Below are 4,496 nucleotides of genomic sequence, written 5' to 3'. Positions count from 1 at the left end.
TTGATGAACTAATCTGACATGTGTGCCAGATCTAAGGTGTCAGTAGATCCCAATGTACTAATGGTTCCCTCTCATGTACCATATTTGCATTTTAATGGAAGCATGCTACAGACAATTAGTTTAACCCCACAAATGTTGGCTTAATTTGGTAGAAATTTCTGACAGCAAGACAGAACCTCAGGGGAGGATAACATATTTGGAGGTAAATGAGACTTAGAGCATTTATATAATTATATCATATAGGCATATATCAAAAGTTGGTTTAATTATTGGTTAACTAACTATAGCACAGAAACAAAAATCTCTGAATCAAGTGCATATGAAATACCAGAATCATCCATATTTGGCCATCCTGATGGAAAAAGCAGGGCATCATCTCTTTTCATACTCAAAACTTTTAGCACTTCCATTTCACACTAACAATCCAATAAGAACTTTGCCTGAGTTGATTTTATAATTCTTTTGGTTTTTTTAAATATAATAGTAAAACATCCGTTTCAAGAGATACTATAAATTTGATGGGGGGCATTTATTATGACTCGAACATCTTTGTCCTCACTCTAATATAGTTGAGTGGATCCTCAAATTACATCTTTGAGCATTTCTTAGATAGAGAGGCAATTCAACAGTAAGAGAAGATTCAATCTCTGAGTTCAAGTTATTTCTAATCTAGCGAAGAAATTAAGCATACATATGAAAACAACCTATGTGTCATGAAAAATATGTTTTGATGACAAAGCAGATATCATTTCTGAGAAATTTAGGAATGGTTTAATTATTTGTGAAAACAGAAAAGAGCTCTGTAAAATTAGATTCTTTCCTAACAATTCTGCAGGTCCATAACAGAAAATATGGAAAATACAAGTGGTTTATGGAAATAATATCGAAAATAGTACAAACCCCGCTCGATAGGGATGTGAATAATAAATGCCACTCAACTAGAAAACTTACTGGCTAGTTACATGTATGTGTGAGAGCATTACATTTTAAAGACTTGAGGTGATACCATACAGAATACTATCATGCTTATTTCACTTAGCTTTAAATTATTAAGTTTTCCCCATACCATATAACTTTTTCAAAAACATATGTCTCATATTTTTGTCCAAGCTGTTAAACAACACCTAAGTAGATATGGGTGAAAACCAAGAGCAAACCACATATAATGTTGGAAAACACCAGGTAGAGTGAAGTCATCCTTATTTTTAAAAGAATTATACTCAAAAACACACACTAACATTATTAAAAAGAAAGGCGGGGACTGAGTTCTAATGGAGACTATAAAAAAAATACCAGGCAGACAGCATATTGGAACATCATCTAAGGACTCAGAAGAAAACAATATCTCTGAACATTATTAACAGGACCCATAAGAAATGCTTTTAAGTTTTTGAAATTCTTTATAACAATAATATTGTTTACAGCTGTTGCTTCTCAACTTTTTTAGCAAGAGAATCTTATTTTTCATATGAAGAATCCTGATATAGAAAATCCGGCAAAGGGCGGGCTTGGAGCTGTCAACCACGGCTGATCAGGAGAAAGCTCTGCTCTGGTTTCAGATCAGTAGTGATAATAGTGAGCTCTGGCTGGCATCGTTATTATCCAGGAGATTAGAAATTACCCAACCTCCCTACACCTTCCAACCTGGAGCAATAGGCTTACTGTGGCTCTAATGCAGGCAGTATGCATTTATGGGGAATCTCCAGATTGAGAATTTTAATCATAACCTTTGGAAATGTCCTTCAAAGACCCCATCTCAACATTAAAAAGCAAAACAAAAATCAGGAGGATAGACTAGAAATCTCTCTGCTGATCCAGAACAAGCTGGTTGGAATTTGGGGCCAGGTCTGCTCTCAAATGTCCCTGGATGGGGTAGGATGTGAAGAAGTTAATATAAGACAAGGTTATGTTATGTCCCACTTTGCCTGTAATCCATGATTATCTCTGACTGGTAGGGAAACTGAGGCACAGGGATGTTGAAGGCTGGAAACCACACAATGCACGAGCGTGGAGACATCAGGTCCCAGCACGGTCTTGGTCCCAAGGCCGAGTTCTTCCCACGGCACGAAACGTTAGCTCCATGTATGGGTCCTTTCAGAAGTCATTTCAGGGCAGTTCTCTGAGTTTTATCCATTTCATTTTCTTATTTCCTTGGCAGATAAAAAAAAAAAAAAATCACAATATAAAATCAGATTTCAAAACAAGTAAAAAAACATATGTGTGGAAAAATATTATAGTTCTTTTTTTTTTTTTTTTTTTTTTATCCTCACCCACCCGAGGACATTTTCCCATTTTTTTTTTTATTCAGGTAGAGTGGGAGGGAGAGAGAGGAACAGAGAGAGAGAGAGAAACATCAACGTGAAAGGAACACATCGAGTGGCTGCCACCCACACGACCAACCAGGGCCAGGGACAAACTGCAACCGAGGTACGCGCCCTCAGTGGGAACCGAACCCGGGTCTCTCAGGACCGCAGGTCGACGCTCCAACCGCTGAGCCAAACTGGCCAGGGCTATAGTTCTTTTAAGAGAACTATAACATGTTAACTTTGTGTGGCAACGCCTGGATGATGTGACAACAGTGGTTTATTTTTTATTCCCGTGTGTGTGTGTGTGTGTGTGTGCGCGCGTATGTGTGTGTGCATGTATGTTTACAAAACCTCTACTAACTAATAATGGGAGAAAACAATGAGCTTATTTGTTAAAAAAGAAATATAAGTTGGTTAAATTTATTTCCCTCTACCTAAACACACACACACACACACACACACACACACACAAACAGAACACACATAGTAAGCAATACATAGATGTTTAAGATTTACAAGTCATTGTTTTTCCTCTATATTTAAAAAACTCGTGGTGCTTGCTTCGGCAGCACATGTACTAGAATCGGAACGATACAGAGACAATCAGCAAGGCCCCTGCGCTAGGATGACACACAAATTCGTGAAGCAGTCTGTATTTTTTTAAAATTTTTTTTCTGGATTTTCTATAATGAACAAATAGTACTTATATAAGTGTTACTTTAAAATGAAAAAACAAAAAACAAAACTGTCCATTTTTTCCCTATTTCCTACGTAGAATAAGCCAAAATTGAGCACAGTTGAACCAGAAAATATTTCTAACCAGTATTTACAGATTTATTTAACCCAGAAGTAGGACTCGAGCACATTAAATAATAGCAGAGGTCATCGTTTTAAGAAGTTTTTGTTTGCCAGACACTGTTCCAGGGCTTCAGGCACGTGATCTCTTTAATACTCCAACAGTCCTATGAAGTAAATACAACCACAGGTTTTCACCTTGCAGACAAGGAAACTGAGGCCTAGAATGTAGGGTCTTTACGAAGAAGGTGGGAGCTGGACTTGAAGCCAGGCAGCCTGTCCATAGACCCTGCCTAACCACAAAGCCAGGCTTCCTTAAAGAGAGCATAAAGGGTGGACCAGATTTCCACAAGCCATCGTGCAATCCTCCCTAGCAACAGCATGTTTCAAGATTCTATGCGAATATTCCCTGGGGTTCACACAAATGACGAGGTTGTATGCAAAACCACAGTTCTTCTACTTACTAGAAGGAGCCTCTTGGTGCAAGTAAACACTAAGAGTTCCAGCACATTTTGCATCAGCTGGTTTCCAAAGTTCATCCCTTTCAGGTTAGAAAAAAAAAAAAGGAAAAAGTATATATGTATGTGTGTATATGTGTATATCTATCTATCTATCTATCTATATAGATAGATAGATAGATATATACACATACATATATACCACACATACACACATATATACATATACAAATAAATACTACATATATTCCTTGTATGGGTTCATATATATTCTATGTACATATATATTCATATATATATTCATATATATATATATATATATATATATATATATATATAATTTTTTCTTTTAATTAAGGAACCAAAATTTGACTTAGGGAGAGAGTTGTTGGTTTAATCACTAGCATCACTTCCTTCACCATCTTGATAATGATTTAGAAAAGGAAAAGGGAACAACAATAGTTTCATAATGGTCTTTTCCATGGGAAAGAAATATTAAATACCAAAGACCTATTCAACCTGAATGTGGGAACCTATTATTCTCTGATAAATCTTCCATGGTGGGATGAATTCATAATCTTAACCAATTATTAATGAACAGGATCTGAAGGATTTGTGAGGGTTCCAGCCTTGAACATGAGCAAACAAAGTCATTTATGTGCTTCTCTCCAGCAAGCAGTTGCCTTGCCTACAGCAGGGATGGTGGCTGTCAATCAGTCGCTCATTCATTCATTCAACAAATACATGAACTCTGGAATTCTAATTAACTTGTGAACAAGTTTAAATTTCAACCCTCTAGGAGTTTATGTTCTAGTGGGTGAGGCCAACAGCAAACAAATAAACAAAAATATAAAAATGCTATAAAATGAAATAAAGTAGGTTAAGAAGAGAGAGACAGCAGAACGGGTGGGGCGCATTATTTAAGAGAGGGGTTCAG

At 36.7% G+C, this 4,496-nt stretch overlaps 1 non-coding gene across 1 annotated transcript; it reads left to right on the top strand.

Moving 5' to 3' along the window:
* Nucleotides 1-2,859: 2,859 nt before the first annotated feature.
* On the top strand, nt 2,860-2,966 carry LOC118623070. The gene has a single exon (XR_004958185.1). It is a non-coding gene; the product is annotated as a U6 spliceosomal RNA (small nuclear RNA).
* Nucleotides 2,967-4,496: the final 1,530 nt, after the last annotated feature.

Source organism: Molossus molossus, unplaced genomic scaffold, assembly GCF_014108415.1.
Source record: "Molossus molossus isolate mMolMol1 unplaced genomic scaffold, mMolMol1.p scaffold_m16_p_9, whole genome shotgun sequence".
In the NCBI taxonomy this organism is placed as follows: domain Eukaryota; kingdom Metazoa; phylum Chordata; class Mammalia; order Chiroptera; family Molossidae; genus Molossus; species Molossus molossus.
The sequence above is the reverse complement of the archived record's forward strand: the minus strand, read 5'-3'. Positions and strand labels throughout refer to the sequence as shown.